This window comes from Sorex fumeus, unplaced genomic scaffold, assembly GCF_029834395.1.
Source record: "Sorex fumeus unplaced genomic scaffold, SorFum_2.1 ptg000128l, whole genome shotgun sequence".
NCBI classification, from domain to species: Eukaryota; Metazoa; Chordata; class Mammalia; order Eulipotyphla; family Soricidae; genus Sorex; species Sorex fumeus.
In genome coordinates, this window is record NW_026606185.1 from 20,783,022 (window position 1) to 20,802,814 (window position 19,793).

Genomic DNA, 19,793 nt, shown 5'->3' on the forward strand with positions numbered 1-19,793 from the left:
CTAGCCCTGAGATTATATTCACGGCTTTTTAGGAGAATGAGACCCATCATTGTTACTGGTATTTGGCATATTTGGTACACCACGGGGAGTTTGCCAGACTCTGCCCTGTGGGCAGGCTACATTCGATAGCCTGCAAGTTTGTCCAAAGTAGGAATGAGATAATAAGATGTCATAAAGAAAAGTTCTGATAAGATGTCGTGCGGCCTCGAATGCGGTCGCGCGGTTCCGGGATCTGGATTTTATAGTCTCTGAGTCTTGGCCGCTGATGGGATTACACGGCTCCAGGGGGCCAGGTGGTGGGTGTGACCCCCGCCTACTGGAATTTGGAGGATCTGGGTGGAAGATGCTCTACTCCAATTCGAGTAGGCTTGGAGGTCTCGGCCCCGGAACCCACGTGGCTTTGTCCCTCTGCCAGTACCTTCATGTGTGCGGAGAGTGGTCTCAGCATGGTGGTGGCTGGAGTGATAGTACAGTGAGTTAGAACTTGCCTCTCATGTGTCTAACCTGAATTTAGTACCTGGTATCCTATATTGGTCCCCTGAGTCCTACTGGGAGTGATCCCTGAGTGCAGAGCTAGGAGTAACACCTGAGCATCGCCAGGTATGGTCCAAAACCAAACAACAACAACAAAGTGGGGGAAGGGTCAGGAATGAATGAAAGGTAAAAGAATATGATGGGGTTTCTTTGTTATCATGTCCCTCTGAACATTTTGGGACCTCCATTGGCATTTTACTCTTGTGCATTCCTTCTATCTATGACACTGGTAAGAATGTTTAGGACTATGCATTTTATGCAGTTAATCCCTGCTTGCGTGCATGTTCCACTTATATTTCACCCACAAGACACTTATGCATTAAACATAATATAGGAACACTCTGAACATGGGATTCTGTACTAGTGTCCAGGTAGCACATGTCATCCTGCCTTGAAATTTCTCTACACAAAAATAAGAACTAAATTAACAAACTAGTTTGTAAAAACGTAGAAATGTACTGGGCCTATTGAATTTGCTTTGTCTTTCCAGTTTTAAATATGTGTTTATAGGAAATAATTCAGAAGTTGTTCTGAAATTGATTCTTACTACAAATATCTATGGAGATGATAAGACCATAATACAACTAATTTAACATTATCTTCAATAGAGTGTCTTATGGAATATAATTTAAATTGCAGTAAAGTTTTGAGAAATGATATTTTATATTATGATGCTGCTGAGGGTGATGAGGTAGAAGATCTAGGTAAAAAAACTAAAATATTTTTATAGGAACTAGGTAGAAAAACTAACAGCTGTTTAAAAACTGGGAAAAAAAACTCAGGAAATTGTTATAAAAAAAAGAGTAGTAAAACTCCAGCTCAGACCAAAGCAACTTTACCCTGCTAACTTAAAGTTCTGCTTCATGATTTATTGAATAATAGTACTAATGATTTTTTTTATTCAGGAGGTCATTTTATTTATTTATTTTTTATTAGTGAGACATCATGAGGTACAGTCGTAGACTTACAAATTTTTGTGCTTGGGTATACAATAATCAAATACCCATCCCTCCTCCAGTGCCCATTTCCCACCACCATGGATCCCAGTATCCCTCCCACTCCCCACCCCCCATCCCACCCTGTCTCTGTGGCAGGGCTTTCCCTTTTGTTCTCTCTCTCTTATTGGGTGTTGTGGTTTGCAAAAGAGGCAATGGGTGACAATCATGTTTGGTCTATAGTCTACTTTCAGTATGCTTCTCCTATCCTGGGAGGATCCTCCCAACACCTTTATTTGGTATTCCCTTCTCTATCTCAGCTCCCTTTTCCCCTAGAATGTGTGGTTGGTCTCCAAACCATGGAGTAAAATTCCTGCTACTAATCTCGGCCATTCTTTGGTGTTACTTTATGTTCCTATTTTCTTACTTTATGTTCCCCAGATGAATGCAATCTTTCTATGTCTATCCCTTTCTTTCTGAGTCATTTCGCTTAACATGATACTTTCCATGTAGTACCTCTTGTATGTAAATTTCATGACTTCGTCTTTTCTAACAGATACAAAATTCTGATGTAGCACATCTTTTATGTAAGGTTGCAACTATAAAGCCATAGTAATCAAAACAGTGTGGTTTTGGTGTTCGAATAAAGTCAGACTCTCAAGCTAATAGAACAGAACTGAGAACAACCCATAGATAGATCCTCTGATACATGAGTAGCTAATATTTAACAAAATAGAGTAAGGAATGGAGCAAGGAAAATCCTCTTGTGTGTATGTGTATGTGTGTGTTTTTTTAATTAATTTTTTATTCTTAAGTTGCCATTATTGACAAAGTTATTCATAGATGAATTTCAGGAATGCAATGGTTCAACACCAGTCCCACCACTAGACAACTTCCCTCAACCAGTGTCCCAGGTTCCCTTCCAACCCCCATCTTTCCTTCTTGACTTTCCCATTTTAAAGTTTGGTAGTAGTTTGGATTTTGTGCATTCAGTGTATGTTCCTTTTTGCTCCTCTCTCCCTGTTTACGATAACCCCCTTCTTTTGCTAGTAAAAGACAAAGTGACCCAGAGCCACCACAATTCTCATCAAAATGAGACTTCAGTCCCTTAGACCCAAAATATAATCCTATCTTACATAAAATAGCCATTGTGGTACAATCAATGTCAAGACTAAGAGCTAAATGAAAAACAACTTGTGACTATATTTGAAGGTTAGTGAATGTGTAGCACTGTCCTCCCGTTGTTCATCCATTTGCTCCAGTGGTCCCAGTAACGTCTCCATCGTGAGACTTGTTGTTACTATGTTTGACATATCAAATACGGGTAGCTTGCCAGGCTTTGTCCAAGAGAGGCAGAGGAATCGAACTCCAGTTGGCCGTGTGGGCTGCGTGCAAGGCAACCACCCTACCCGCTGTGTGTAATTCTGGTCAAATTGTATGAAAGGGATTGAGAAGATAGTACAAATGTAGCTAAATAAAGAAGAACCCTGTTGAACACTGAATAGCACACTCTTGAGTGATACCCCCAGATTTAGCATCAGCAGAAGCTTAAATTAAAAAAAAAAGTAACAACAAAAAATCAGTGCTTTCCCCTTCTTGATAATCATTCCGGACTTAAATCTTATTAATTGGTGAAAAGAGATATCAGGAAAAGAAATAAAGGATACTCCGAAGATTAAAATAAATACATGAGAACAATAAGAAAGACTCAGAAATCCAGCATTCTGATCTCAATTCAGTCCCCCAGAATCACATGCTTGCAAAAGTCAGTCTAGTCATCTTAGTTCCCTAATCTGTTTAATAAGATTAAGCAAGAATAAGTACGTGTGTTAATATGCCTGATCAGGAATATGGACTGGGCAGTACATTCAGTTTTATTGTCCTGATTGACTTCATTCTACACCATGAATGAAATTCTGATCTAACAAGTCTTGCATGAAATTCTATAATTGTTATTTTTCAACAGTTTTCCTGGCAATTGTAATTATTATACTTGGGAACCACTAGAGTAGATGAGATTTAAAACACCCCCCCAGTATTTAAGGTATTTATTTATAAAGCTTTTATCCAGAAAACACTACATTGTGATTCAGTTGATTTCTTATTATGCACCTGTGTCTTTTTCAGAAATTTTGTTATTTTTTCACAAAGAGTGAAAATTAGGAAGAGTAAATTGCATATAATTGATTCTTAGGGTATATGAATGAATAGTATGTTTTGTTTTGTTTTTCAAATTGCATTCCTGTGATCATTTTCACTTACGTATTCCTCACATATGCAGCAATTTTTAAGAGTTTCTGTGGTTTGTTAAAATAATAAAAATACTGCCAGACAGATAGTATAGCATAAAAGGATCTTGCCTTGCACGTGCCCAGCCCGGCACCACATATGGACCCTATGACCCCTGTGCCTCACCAGGAGTGATCCCTGAGCACAGAGCCAGGAGTGAGTTCTGATTACAGCTGGAGAACAACAAAAATAATCAATAACTATAAAAATAAGTACTACTGGGAGGGGCTGGAGCAATAGCACAGCGGGTAGGGTGTTTGCCTTACACGCGGCAGACCCAGGTTCGATTCCCAGCATCCCATATGGTCCCCCGAGCACTGCCAGGAGAGATTTCTGAGTGCGTAAACCAGGAGTAACTACTGTGCATCACTGGGTGTGACCCAAAAAAGCAAAAAAAAAAAATAGTAATAAAAATAAAAATAAGTACTACTGGGAGAGGAAGGGCTAGAGCTCAGAATGATAGAGGATCTATGTGACGTGTATTTGGTCTGAATTCAATTTGTGTCAACATATTATTACACAGTACTACTTAGCACTGGTAGTCACCAAGCACTGCACACAGAGCCAAACACTGTACCATATACCCATATCCCCAGGTTGAGCATCAGCAAAAGTAACTGCTGATTATTGCCCCTATACCTTTAAAAACAAAGATTCCATGGGGCAAACATGTGTAAACCAGGCATCTTTCATAATTATATCTGAGGAGTCTAAAAATGAAATATTATTTTTATCTTTTTGCATAATGGATAAATGAAATATATGAGAAAATACAATATTTCCAACATGCACTAATGCAATGAAATACCTGAGTTACATAGTTACTGGCAATTTCAGCAGTATTCCCATGAACACATAGATCTTGACGCATGGGTCCTCACATCTAACCTGTTTTTCAGCCCTGAAATCATCTTCAAACAAATTCTTCAGAGAATGGTACCCATCCTTAATGTTTGTGTATTCAATAAATAAATGAAGTGCAGCGCTCTCTCTTTTCACATGCATTTGGTGACCATGAACCACTTCCCATTCGAGCCTGCCACAGCCACCAACAGATGAATGAAGGAGGGGACAGGGCTACCAGGCTGGCTGGTTATCAGTGGCAGTTTGTTCCAATCTTGTCTCCCTCTGCCTCTTTCCAACCTCCACCCATTCCCCATATTCCTCCTGTCCCCCATGCTAGTCTCTCCGTGCCCCATCTCACAGGCCCACTCTAGACCCAACCTCCAAATGTTGGGGTAGCAACTGCACATAAGTCAGACAGCACAGTCAACATATGAAAGTCCTTCCTTGGTGCTGGGGGCGGGGGCGGGGGGATAGGGGGAGCTATTCTAAAATATGATAAAGATCTCCTCTTACTAGGAGAATTGCACACGGTTAAATTTTATCTAAGGACATATTTCTCCTTTCCTTAGTTCATAACCATTTACATAACCATTTAAACAGTCACTAAAGTTTACGTCTTAAAATCTTTCTAGCCATTTTGTATTGACACAGTTAAAGAAACATTAAGCTTATAGCATTAACTATCTTCCAGTGTCTATACAAAAAGGACATTGCTCTAAAGTAAACGATGGAAAGGACATAAGGGAAAGAAAAAAACATTATTTTACTTACAAATACAAAATCCAAGAGTCCTTAGAAGGATCTGACCTTACAAGTCACAAAGTCTGATTTGGGGGTATGTGTGATTAACCGATAGGGGAGCAAAACATAGAGAAGAGGTTAAAGATAAACACAGAGGATTGGGAGTGTCTTGGAGCACTGTGAATGGTGTAACCCAATAAACCCAAGCTTCCTGCAGCAAGGGAGAAAGGACAAACCAATGCTATCCTACAATTGTTATGAACATTCAGTGATTCTTCTTTTTTTTTTTCACTTTATTGGAGCACTGTGGTTTACAGAGTTGTCCATATTTGAGTTTAAGACATACAGTATTTCAGCACCAATCATACCACCAGTGTCAACTTCCCTCTACCAGTGTCCCAGGTTCCCTCCCCTACATACCTGTTGTTCCCCAGCCTGCCACCTTTACAGGCACCTTTTTAAATTCAGTTGTTAAAGTTTGGATCTCCAATTTCAGTGTTGTTGACTGTGGTTTGGATACTTATCTCTATCATTCCTTAACACCACTGATGTTTCCCTTCATCTCTGCTACCTATTTCTTCATCTGTCTCTAATCTGACTTCCCTTCGCTCTATTTCTTTTTTTTCTTTATTTTTTATTGAGTCACCATGAGATACACAGCTACAAAGGTATTCATGATCAGTTTTCATTCATACAATGTTCCAACACCCATCCTCCATTTTCCACCACCAATGACCCCAGTTTCCCTTTGTCAACCCCCCACTTCCAGCCTGCCTTTATGACAGGCACTCTCTCTCTCTCTCTCTCTCTCTCTCTCTCTCTCTCTCTCTCTCTCTCACACACACACACACACACATTTCTCTCTCACTTCTCTCTTCATATCTCTCCGCCCCCTCTCATACACACACACACACACACACACACACACACACACACACACACACTTCTCTCTCACTTCTCTCTTACCTTTTCATATCTCTCCTTCCTCTCTCTCTTCCTCCCCCTTCCCTTTCTACCTCCCTCTTTCTCTCCTTTTGGGCATTATGCAATATAGATACTGAGGTTATCATGTTTGTTCCTTTACCTACTTTTAGCACAAAGTTCTTATCCAGAGTGATCATTTCCAACTATCTTTGTTATAGTGACCCCTTCTCTATCCCAACTGCCTCCCCCCACCCACCCACCCACCCACTGCCCAGCACTTAGAGCAGGCTTCCAACCATAGACCAATCTTCCTGGCCTTTGTTTCTACTGTCCTTGGATATTTGTCTCATATTATGTTTTTTATAACCACCAATGATTGTAGTCATTCTATGTCTATCCCTCTCCTTCTGACACATTTCACTCAGCATGACACTTTCCATTTCCATTCATGTATAAGTGAATTTCATAGCTTCATGTTTTTCTAACAACTTCATAATATCCCATTGTATAGATATACTGTAATTTCTTCTCCTCCCTGCATTCTGGGGCCAAGGGTGTCTTTTTAGAACAAAGCCAACGTTGTAACTTTATAATTAGGATAGAATTTTGCATGGAAATCCTGTCACTTTGTCTTGCTTTAGTGTCTATTAGCTAAATAAATAAACAAGCCATATCACCAGATGTATATGCTTTCTCTTCTGTAAAGTGATTTCTACATGCAGACACTACAATTCTTAATATATTAGGAAATTCCAAAATATTTTCATACCAGTATTCTCAATATCATGTGGTCTCTTAATATTTAAACTTAATATTTTTTCATCCTTTTCTAATATCCTTAAAATACTATCAAGGGTCATAAAAGTATGCTTAAAAGGATATGGAAACAGATGACATGTACATGTACACTTTTTACACTAGATGCTTCTTATGACACAAGTCCTTTTTTTCTACATGACCTTACAGCAAGAAAAATTCCCCTGCAGCAAAAAAAATCTGAGTTCAGCATAAAGCATGTAATGCCCTCCCGGATTCAGAGTCCTGTTAGAAGTTTCATTTTATCACTTTCTTGGGAAGCCATTATAATTCAGGATAATGGTTTGTTTTGAGCATCATCAAGTCCCTAGAAGGGGGCCTCTCAAGACTGATGGGTTGCTATGATGTCATATGAGGTATTTTATAAACAATTGTATTTGTTAGATACTTCTAACACAGAACTGATTAGTTGCAGTGTTGATGAAACAAAAAATGCACAAAATGTGAGTGTGATCTTGTGTGTGTAATAAATATACTTTACTCAATGATTGTACTGCTTTTTAAAGAGAATACAAAGATTAGGAGCAGAAAATTAGATTGTAGAATATCAAACTTTTTTTTCTGTACCATTATTCTTCATTTTTATGGTTGACGATTTTCTGAGAAGTATAAAATTAGAAAGTACAACATCATTCAAGAACACTATCATGTAAATTTTCTGTGAAATCTCTTCTTACATCATTTAATTTAATGGCTTTCAGAAGAGGTTCTTATGAGATCTTTTAAAGTATCTTTTTTATTTCAAATTAGTTTATGCTTCCTAAGTATTGCATTTTGTTGTTTCAGAACAAGTGAACATCACACACCAAGATTTCAGGTTACTAAAAACTGCAAAATCTGGATCTTTTCCTACTTAGAAGCAAGGAAAAAGGAAAATTGATAATCCGAGGTAAAGCTGTTTTCTTTCCCTTATAATTCAAGATATGTTAATAGACTGTTAATCTTGGAGTCTGTGTGTTTTTTAGTTTACCAGTTGCTGGTTCAGAATGTGGATGAGATGTGTTTATATGTTTAATCTTTGTTTCTACAGTTGTTAATCTATCATGATAGATTAGTCAAATATCTTTGTATTGAAATTATGGACTAAAATCTTGTTATTTGGGTTTGGCATGAAATATGAGAGTAGTGGCATGGTATCAACTTTCTTTTTCTCTTGGAATGTTGTCCAAATAAGAATTTCATAGTCAGACATTTTAGCCTGATCTCTACATGTGAAGAGCAGTTATGTGATGCTTTGAGGCAACTCTATATCCATTCCTTGACAAATTGTAGAAGAAAAATAAGGATTATAATGGCAAATCAATCAGAAACAATTTGCCCAAAATATTGATGAATACATTAAGAACTTCTCATATTTGTTTGGATTGCTCACCTCTTGACCTGGTAATTGGTGAGGAAATTGTGAATTGATCTCAATGATTATAGAATAGGAACAGTGAATCTGCAGATGCTAAAGTCAAAATGTGTAAAGGAGTCCCGTACTATGAGAATGCACAGATTTCCCCTGGCCTTTTAGATGGAATAGAGACCTCACAATATAGTATTGTATAACATGTCAATCTCACAATAAAGTATTATATAATACTATACACTGTATATAAGATATTTGGTTGGCTAAAATAACTGCTTAATAATCCTGAGTGGATATTGGTTGTATAATGCTCTTTAATAAGAAGTGTCATTCACAAAAAGACTTATTGCTCTCTGATTGTGTACAACTAGGGGAAATGGCATTTATAGCAAGAAGGATTGTACATTTTACTTTATAAAAGAACTAATGGGTATGTGAATGCAGAAAATCATATCTATCTAATAAATTCTTTTGCAAATGTATTTCTCTGAGTTTAAATTTTGTAGCTGCTGTATAACTTGAATGTTTATTCACATTCAGGACAACTGTGCTTTCTGTTTTTTTGTTGGGTTTTTTGAGTTTTGGGTTTTGTGGTTTCTTTTTTTTTCCTCACTTGCATTTGAATGTGCTCCTATATCAGTGTTGCACATTTTCTCTACATCGTTTATCTGCACATCATCCAATGATTAGCTTAGTAAATATATCCCATTTTTTTTTACTAAAATAACTGTTCCTGCTGCCTCTTTTCTGCCTACTCTTGATTTATTCCAGAAATTGGGCTCAATGCCTACTTTTAGAGCTCAGTGTGAAATTTATTCTTTATGTTTTTAAACCAAGTTCCCACATATTTTTTCTGTTTTGTTTCGTGCTGTAATCAGTTTCAAAATGCACCCTTAAAAAAGCTTATATATTTGCATAAATAATAAACAATTACATCCTGAATATTTACTTTTTAAATTCTATCTTGTTGAGACCCGAGAGAAAGCTCAATGGGCTGAGTGTATATTTGCATATGGTAAACTTTAGATTAACTTCACACCTCCAGTAGTAATCCCTAACCACTGCTGAATATGGCCCAACATACAAACATTCTTGTGCTATGACAATTTCTAATGTCAAACTTAAAAATCTACTTCAAAATTTTTTATGTATCTTCAGTAGATATATCTTAACCCCATCATATAGGGAAGGGCTTCTGAGGATCATTTAGTGTCTTATCTTGCTATTTTAGGATGTAGATTATATAAAATTTTACTTAAAATTAGACTTAAAAGCATAAGTCAATCAATCCACTAAAGTGACATATAGCTCATACAAAAAATACCTCAGAGTTTAAGACCTTTTTCTTCCACTTGTTAACAGTATGAGCTTAAAAATTTGCCTTAGTATCTTCATCTATAGAAATGAGTAAAATTTTGTCATTATTTCATTACAAAACTTGAGATAACCTAATAAAAATTTAGCACTTCTGTACATATGTACTGAATGTATGTGGCTCTAATTACCTATATAGATAAGCCTCTAAACAAATCAGATTATAAACCACAGTTTTTAAGACTAATGGAGATTACATTCATCTTCCTCAATATAATGCTGCATAATTAAGAGGTTTTTTCCTTTGACACCCTAAAAGTTTTTTCCTTTTGGGACCCTAAAGTTCAGAAATGTACCCTATAATTTAGTTATCTGAGATGGGCAAAACAAATGGAAATGCAACATATTCTACCATCTATACAGGATATGTTTCTATAATTTAGTATGATTATACAAAGCAAGCCAGCTCTTTTCATCAAGAGTGACTTCTAGTCGAAGCATATAGTGTGCATATTGCATTCTTCTGTCTTTTTATCTAGCCACTATTTGAAGAAAAATGAAGATTTTCTCAAGACAAAGAGTTGGACTGAATGTTTGTATGATTTTTGATTTTATATTTTGTTTTATTCATTCTAGTATTCTCAAAGGTGCTCCATTTTATTTTTTGTCATCCTAAAGTTACGTATTTAGCTAACCTTACAGCTTTATGTCCAGAGGCAAGAGAAGTCTAATTTTAGTCAACAAACGATTCATTTACTACAAAATTCATCCAAATATTGATCATTTTTCTGCTCTCTAAGTGTATTTTTGGGTTGAATGCACATTTTAATATTTATTAACACAAGTACTTTATCAATAGAAAATACAAATAGATCAATAAATTTTTGGTGAACACTTTTATCAATACTAGCAGAAGATTTAGGTCTATTTTTTTTGTTTTCAATTTGTTATAAATCCTATAAGTCAATAAATTTTGAGATATAGCTTACTATTATATTCCAAATTTTGACATCAAATAATTTAAGTATTAAGAGCTTTTTGCTGCAGTTTGAATACAATGGTTATTTCAGACATCTGTAAGATATCCAAAATATAATTTTGGACTGTTGTATTTCTAAATCATGTCTCAGAGATACGACACTATCAGAATGAAAATCATAATGATGAGCCTGTTTCAAACCTTAAGAGTTTTACACACACACACACACATACACACACACACACACTGTACATAGTGGTAGTTGTAGACAAGAGTGGTTCTTCACATCAATATAGTAGTTCTTTGGAAATCAATTAGCACTGAAATTTGCATTTTCAGTCACTAGATAGTTAGACAATCTAAAGAGAATTCCAAGTATCGAAATTGGCATTTTAAATGTAATACCTTGTGGAATATTCTCTGAAAGAAACACATTCTTTGTTATATGATAGACCTTTTTATAAAAGATTAAATGAAATTGTCATAACTATTTTTAAGTGTTGACATTTACTGGGTAGTTAAAACTGTTGTTGGTAAGGTGTTATCAACTCAGATAATCTTTATACAAAGTGGAATATTTTTCTTGGCACAGTTGACCTCCTGTAGCCCCAACATACTTGAGTTGTCTTAGTCCTTACTGTAGCATGAAATAATATTTTTCAGTTGCAGAGAGAGATTCACCCTCCTAGTGAGTTAAAGTGGGGTTTTTTGTTTTGTTCTTTTTTAAAAATTGGCAGATTTTTATTTATTTATTTATTTTTGCTTTTTTTTGTCACACTCAGTGATGCTCAGGGGTTACTCCTGGCTCTTCACTCAGGAATCGCCCCTGGCAGTGCTAGAGGACCGTATGGGATGATGGGAATCAAACCTGGGTAGTCCACGTGCAAACGCCCTACCCACTGTACTATCACTCCAGCCCCAGTGTTCTTCGTTTATATATATATATATATATATATATGTGTTTCTTAATATTAGAGGAAATTCATAGGAAATTCACTCAACATATGGATGATATGAACAACACATCAAAAAGCTTCATTCAGGTCATACATAGAGGTCAGTAGGTCATATGGGTCAATAGGTCAGACATAGACTTTGTTGAACAGTCATGGGACATCAATTATTTAAGTACATGTAAGATATTGAAAATTATACTTGATCACTTGATCACTTGACATCTGGTTAGTCATCGATTTTGCTGGAGTGGGCACCAGTAACGTCACCACTCATCCCTGTAGCATGCTAGTGTAGACAAATAGTGTCTGCTCATTCTAGGAACACAAAGAGCCTCAAACAGATCATTCAGGGTCTTAACGAAAAAGTCTGACCATCTCATACGTGGGCAGCCACGCGATCTTTTGACATCGCGTGGAATCCAGTAGGTAACGGTTCTAGTTCAGCAGTCATCTCCAAATCTCATTCTGTGTCCAGCCCATCTGATTTTCGGAGCCTTGGCAAATGAGACGGCATCCCTGATTCTTGACCATCAACAGAGGTCGGAACTCCGGATTCTTTCTCTCATTTGAGTGAAGCTTGATACTCCAAGAATAGCTCTTTCAATTCCTCTTTGGGAGACCCGAATAGCATTCTCATCCTGTTTTTGTAGGGCCCAAGTTTCTGAGGTGTATGCTAATGCAGGAAGAACAGTGGAATCGGAGAGATGTGCCCAGAGTTGGAGGTTCTTCATCCTTTTGGCTATTTCTTCGACACTCTTGAAAGGCATTCCAAGCCACTGTCTTCCTCCTACTCAGATGCCAGGTCATTTGTCATGTTGACTTCTCGACCTAGGTACACATAACTGTTGCATTTGGAGATGTTCGTTCTATTGAGAGTGAATAGAACATCAGGAAGACACTGTTTTTTGTAAACATTGTCTTTGTGAGATTCAGCTGTAATCTGACCTTTCCACACTCAGGGTTGAAGTTGGCCAGCATTTGTGCCACTTGGCTAATGTTTGGTGTTATGAGAACGATGTCCTCAGCAAAGTGGAGGTGGTGTAGCTGCTGACCATCTATCTTCACTCCCATTCTTCTCAGTTCAGCCATCACATGATGTTCTCAAGGGTGGCACAGAAGAGTTTTGGTGAAATGGTATCACCCTGCCAAACCCCTCTCTTGACATCGATGATCACTTCTTTGTAGAATGGTGAGATCCTGGTAGTGAATCCATAATACAGCTCACGAAGGATCCTGATGTATTGAGTTTGAATGCTCTGATTGGCTAGGGCTTGGATGACTGCTTCTGTCTCAACAGAATCAAAGGCCTTCTTTAAATCAATGAATGTTAGATAGAGCAGCATCTTGAACTCCCAAGAAACCTCAATGAGCTTGGTTATCATGTGGATATGGTCGATGGTGCTGAATCCTTTGCAGAACCCGGCTTGTTCGCACGGTTGTCCTTCATCTAGTGTTCTGCCAATCCTATTCAGGATGACTCGAGTGAACAGCTTGTAGATGACAGACAATAGGCAGATCGGGCGATAGTTGCCAATGTTATGGATGTCTCCCTTCTTGTACAGTAGTACAATCCTGCTGGTTTTCCACTGGAACAGAACCTTGCATTCAGACAGGTAGTGTGTGAAGAGCTGAGCCAGTGTATTGTTGAGTACTGATGGCAGATTCTTAAGATGTTCTGGTCTGACCTTGTCTGGGCCTGGTGCTGTTCATTTCTTTACCAACAAAATGGCATATCAGATTTCGGGAGGGAGAACTTTGGGAACAACCTATCCATCCTGCAGAATTTGGTATGTGGGCAGCTGGACGTGACTATCAAAGACATCCAAGTAGAAGTCATGGGTAATCTTATCCATTGCCCTTCTGGAAGATGTGATAGATCCATCAGGACATTGGAGGGGAGTCATCTTGGTCTTGTAGTTGGTGAAGGACAGGCAGGCGTTGCGAATGCTTTTCCTGGCTTCTGCCTCATCTGCCAGCACTGCTGCTCTTCTCTCTATGAGGTCTTCCTTTATCACTTCTCTGCACTGCTTTGCAAGCTCAGACTTTTGCTTGCGGTTTCCTGAGGCTTGCGCCAACCCATGTTGGTGAATAAGTTCAAGAGTTTTTGAAGACAGGCGTTTTTTTGTGGCTTTCTCTCTCTTGGCCTTCCTCACACAATCATGGAGGTGCTGAATAAGTCGATTGTATTCTTTGTCAATGTTGTCAATGACGGCATCTTCACATGTTGGCGCAATAGTTCCAAAGAGCTTCCAATTGGTGGTCGTCCTAGGAGTTCTCTTCTTAAACTTTGCAGTCCTTTCTCCCTGCTTTGTTAAGGAGAATTTTGAACAAAGGATATGGTAGTTCGATCCCATTTGGAATTTTGGGACAACAGCAACATTGGTCAGGCAAGACCGTCTATTGAATATGATGTGGTCAATTTGCTTGTGGAACTGTCCACTGGGAGACTCCCAAGTCCAACAAAGTTTTAGATTCAGCCTTCTGGAACAGTGTGTTACCATGGATGGTCTTGGTAGACTGATGAACTCAGACGGTCTCTCAACTGGTTCATTTCATTCTAGGCCATGGGTTCTGATGTGGAATTCTTTGGCTGAACTTCTGGGTCCTATCTTGTCATTAAAATCACCAACAGTGATCTTGTAGAAGGTATGGTCTATGGTCTTCTTTATAGAACTTCTCCAGCTCCGTGTAGAACTTCTCAATTTCTCCTTCATCATAATTGGATGTTGGTGCATAGACAATGAAGATAGGAACTGCCGGCAGTGAGCCATGTCTATTCAAGTGTAATCATTCGATTTGGGTTGTTAGGCATTCAAATGCATCAATGCTCATGGCCAAGTTCATGATGAAAAGGACACCAACACCACCAATGCCTCTTTTGTCGCATGTTCCGAGGAACAGTTCTTCTCCAGTGTCAAAAACAGCATGATGTGATTGATGCCTTCTTGTCTCGGTCAGACCAATGATGTCGTACTTGATCTTTTGTGCTTGTACCATCAGGTCCTCGATGGATACATCTGATGCCAGTGTATATGGATTGAAATTACAGCCAATAATTTTTGTCTTTCTTCATTTTGGCAGCCTGCTTCAGCCTTGAGATTTTATCAGCCTTTCCTTCCTCATCCTTCTTAATGCTGCCATATTGGTGACTCTTTCAGGGTCAGGGGAATGAGACCCATTGTATGTACTGGTTTTGATATATCGAATATGCCACAGATAGCTTGCCAGGCTCTGCCGTGCGGGCAGGATACTCTCGGTAGCTTGCCAGGCTCTCCAAAAGGGATAGAGGCTTTTAGGGGGACCTCTAATCGCCCTTCCAGGTGTTCCCATGGTTCAAACTAAATTTGAACCCTATCAAATATGGTGTGGTAATCCTGGAAGATGGGTATTAAGTGTCTTATGATGTGTCCGGAAAGCATCCTGGAGCGTGGTGGCGGCTGGGTAGTAGTGGAGGTAATGGAAGTAGTGGAGGTCTGCCAATGAGGTATATATCTGGTACTGGTAGGGTGGGTCTTCTGTGTGTAATCCCTGGGTCGCTGGCGGTTGGTGGAAGCAGACAGGGAATGGTAGGGTGGGGCTCCTGATTTTAATCCCTTGGTCACCTGGGGTTGGTGGGAGCAGGCAGAGGACCTCTGTCCCGGGTCCACTGAGCCTGGAGTCCAAGGTCTCAGAGTTCCGCTTACCTGGTTCTGTGGGGCTTCACTCATGTGTGAGACTCAGCCCGAGCGTCCAGAAAGTGTCCTGGAGCCTGGTGGTGGCTGGGTCATGGAGGTAGTGGAGGTAAAAACACGGGAAACCTCACCCAGCTCTGACACAGACAGAATTGACAGACTGATAGCTAAAAATTATATACCATGACAAAAATCAAATTTTAGATGTAGTCTTCATGTAATAAATGAAGAACCTGTGACACAGAGATGCTAAATAGTTTTCCAAAGAATAGAGAGCTACTTCTTTGCAAAATAGGTCACTAATACAGACTGCTGGCAATCTGAATCCTTTGACTACTGTGTCTGTATCTGTCTACACTGGTTGTCATACAAGTAGTAGAAATCCAAGAGCTGGTCTTACATTTAAATTTGTATGTGAGGAGGAAAAGTTGAGATTGAACACAGTTTGTTGTATTTTAAAGTGGGGTTATTGCCGATTTGAGATTCTCCACATAGAATGTTATATGATCAATCAAATAGATGCATATAGTCAATTCAGACCTTGAGTTAAAAGTAATTTTTTTATTTTATAAGTTATTTCACAATATTTAATTACAGCTAATATTCAAACACCAATCCCACCACCACCACACCTTCTTACCACCAAATTCAGGATGTTTCCATTGCAAGCCCCAATCCCTGTCCCAAATCACAAACGAAAGAATATATTTTGTATTGTCCATTATGAAGAACTGCTGAACATGCTTACAAAAAAGTGTTCACATAAGAAACAGTGTGAAGATTGTTCTATTTTGGCAGGAGCCATTAAGACATTCTATAGGATATCACTAACGCGCTGTTAAAGTTTGGGTGATGTGAGCTTTGGTATATATGTCTGAAAATATGTATATATGCATATATATATTTCCCTTTATGATTTTGTTGCCTGCTCTCTGAGCCCCATCAAATATGGTGTGGTAATTATGTAGAATGGGTAGTGAGTATCTTATGATGTGTCCAGGAATATGTACACTCATGTGAAGCTTGGCCCAAGTGTGTGGAAAGCAGCCTGGAGCATGGTGGCGGTTGGATTATGGAGGTCAGCTGCTGGGGCTGGGTCTCTTGGAAGAAGGAGAGCGCTTACTCGTCCCCCTCTGGGGCGCTCCGAGTAAAAACAGGCTGGCGCAGAGTCTGGTGGCATGGTTATGGAGGCCTCATTTTATGTTCTCTTCCAGGAGAAGCAGCTGTGTGATCTGGAGGGTGGCCAATGATGGGATTATCTGGTGCTGGCAGGAGGTGGCTAATTGGAGTGACCCCTGGATCACTAGAGACTGGGGGAAATGGGCAGAAGATCTCTGCTCCCAGGTCCTGTTGAACCCAGGGTCCAAAGTTACAAAGTTCCACATTACTTTGTTTTCATGGGACTTCACCATGAGTTAAAAGTAATTTAAACAATTGCTAAATGTTTAAATAGCAAAAACAAAGGAAGAATACCATAGTTTAAGTTATAAAACATAATTCTTATAACTCATACCTGAATTATTGATAATTTAGTTCCTATGGATTAAGTATGAATGAGGACATCCACCCATGTTCCATGGTCACATCAAAGTTTATTATTTCCCAGACTGAGATGCAAGACATTCTCTCCACATGCCTTACCACTTGTTTTCTGTTCTGCATGCCCCTGTCCTGTTTTCTATCCCAAACAATGTCACCACTGCCCACACACACAGTTGCTTAAATTAGAAATCCTGGATGTCATATATGAAATTTCTTTGCCCCTCACCTTTGATAAATCTGAATGGATTTGATGACTGAAGATGCATATTATCCACCTAGTATTTTAATGCCCAATATTGAGATGATTACAGTCAGAAGCAACTCCATTTTGCAAGGCAATAGAGGCAATGGAAGGGCTAGAATGGGTTGGGGCTAGGATTGCATACTGGGGACATTGGTGGCGGAAAATGTGCACTGGTGGAGATGGGTATTCAATCATTGTATGACTGAAATGTAAACATGAAAGCTTTTTAACTATCTCACAGTGATTCAATAAAAATTAAAAAAAGGAAACTCCAGTATAATATAACTAATGTTTTTCCATGCTTGTGTTTACCTCTATAATACCTAACAAAGAATACTAGAGAAAGGAAATAAAAGTACTTAATTTATTACTTAATAGGTTTTCATTTTATTTTTTTTCTCAGTTTATTTTTGCTTTGTTTCAGATCACAGCTGTCTGTCCCACTGAGCTAACTCCTGACTCTGTATTCAGGAATCACTCCTGGAGGTGCTTGCAGGATCATATAGGGTATTGGGGATCCAACCCAGGTCGGCTGAGTGCAAGGCAAACACCCTACCTGCTATACTGTTGCTTCAGCTCCTCTAGTACTTCATTTTGAATGAAAGGTACTTTAGAGAGATAGTACAGTGGTTATGGCACTTGCCTTGCATGTGGCCAACTTCCATTTGATCCCTAGCACTGTATGTGTTCACCAAAACACTGCCAGGATTTATTCTGAGAATAAAGCAGTAGTAACCCTGAGCACCTACATACAAAATATTACTCAGCCTTCTAAGCTATCTCTTTCTGATCAATAAATAATATGCATGCTTTGACCCTTAACTTCATCAATGAATGCATTCTTTATTGATATACTTTAATGCTATCTAGTCAGAGGTAGTCAGTGTATAGAACAGAATTATTTAGTGGTAGTTGACTCATTTCAATAAAAAAATTATTTGTTTAAGCATCCAGCATTTTTGATTTTACATGTTGTACCAATTTGTCCTCAATTTTAAAGAAACCAATTGTGAAATGACCAGGAAATAGTCAATTAATAGTCTAAGCTGCCAAGCTTCAGGAATTAGTGGTTAGAATTTTCAAGAATGTTAAGCCAGGAAAGAGAAGTCATAAAACACCATTACAACTACTTTGGAAATTTTGCCAAATATAGTAATTATATTATAATTTGAACTTTGAAATCTCAGAATTTTAACTTTGGGATAATCAGTGCCAATCTTCTACTTATTGTTAGACTAAGTTCACATACCTTTTGCAATTCAAACCTTTGACAAATATCTCTAATATTTGTATAACTATGAATTGTTTCATAATCTTACATGACTTTAACCAGCTAAGCCACGGCGCCGGCATATGGAGCGATAGCACAGCGGTAGGGCGTTTGCCTTGCATGCAGCCAACATGGCCAACCCAAGTTCGATTCCTCTGCCCCTCTCGGAGAGCCCAGCAAGTTACCAAGAGTATCTCGCCCAGACGGCAGAGCCTGGCAAGCTCCCTGTGACGTATTCGATATGCCAAACACAGTAACAACAAAGTCTCCAAGGGAGACGTTACTGGGCCCGCTCGAGCAAATCGATGAACAACAGGAGGGCCTTTACCTTTACCTTACCTTTACATGACTTTGGGCCCATAAAAGGTAAAATAATATCTAATTTAATGCATAGGGTATGCTTTCACTCTTTCTGAATCTTCCTCGTGCTTGTATTTTATCCTTCAGAAAAAACTTCAGCCTCAAAAGTATTGAAATTCTTTATATAGTTAATTTTATTTTGTTGTTTTTGTGGCCACAGCTAGTGCTGGTTAGGCTCTGTGCTCATTCATTGCTGACACTGCGTAGGGGACCATATGGGGTCCTAGGGATCAAACCCAGGTTGGCTGTATGCAAGGCAAATGCCCTACCCACTATACTATTCCTCTATGCTCTCTATATTTTATTTTAAAGTCTCATTATTTCTCATTTCATTCATCATGCAGGATAAAAGTATTCTAGCAAACTCAATAACGCAAAGAGTCCACACACAGTTTGACTTTTTTTTATTTTAATGAATAGTTGCTCCCCCTTGTTCTCTCTGTCTCTCCCTCTCTCTGTCTCTCTCTCTCTTTCTCTCTCTCTCTCTCTCTCTCTGACACACACACACTATTTTCTGACACTGACAAAATAAGAATGATTGTGGTCTTTATTTGCAAAATCTGTTTACCTGCAATTGCTCTAAGACACTAGCAGTGTAGATTGCATGATGCATTTGGAAAGGCTATAATGTTTATGATAATGTGGGGACACAACTAACATCATATATGTTGTCACTATGTATATATTTTTTAAAAGCTCTATTCAAGTAGTCCCTTAGTCAGTATATTTTTCTCCATATGATCCATTCCCCTTTCCATCGCTTTTTTGACCCCCCCTCTCTGCCTACTAGCCAACCAAAGTGCATTGTTTCCCTTATAGATTTTACAAAAGATGAACTGCTGCTCCTTCTGTACAGATCCTCTCTGGACATCCTACCTTTATTGTCTTCCTATAGGTCTTTGCTAAAATGCCATCTTCTAAGAATATCATTCTTTGACCACCCTTTAACATCCACTGAAGTTCCTTTTTGTGACATTCTGACACTTGTCATAGTACAAACCTCTCCTGTTCACATTGATGT

At 38.6% G+C, this 19,793-nt stretch overlaps 1 long non-coding RNA gene across 2 annotated transcripts in view; it reads left to right on the forward strand.

Moving 5' to 3' along the window:
- LOC130045427 (uncharacterized) overlaps positions 1-7,970 on the forward strand; it is a 327,462-nt gene extending 319,492 nt beyond the window's left edge. For both annotated transcript variants that reach the window (XR_008795538.1, XR_008795539.1), the window contains exon 3: positions 7,872-7,970. This is a non-coding gene — a long non-coding RNA (uncharacterized LOC130045427). The remainder of the gene's footprint in view (positions 1-7,871) is intronic.
- Positions 7,971-19,793: the final 11,823 nt, after the last annotated feature.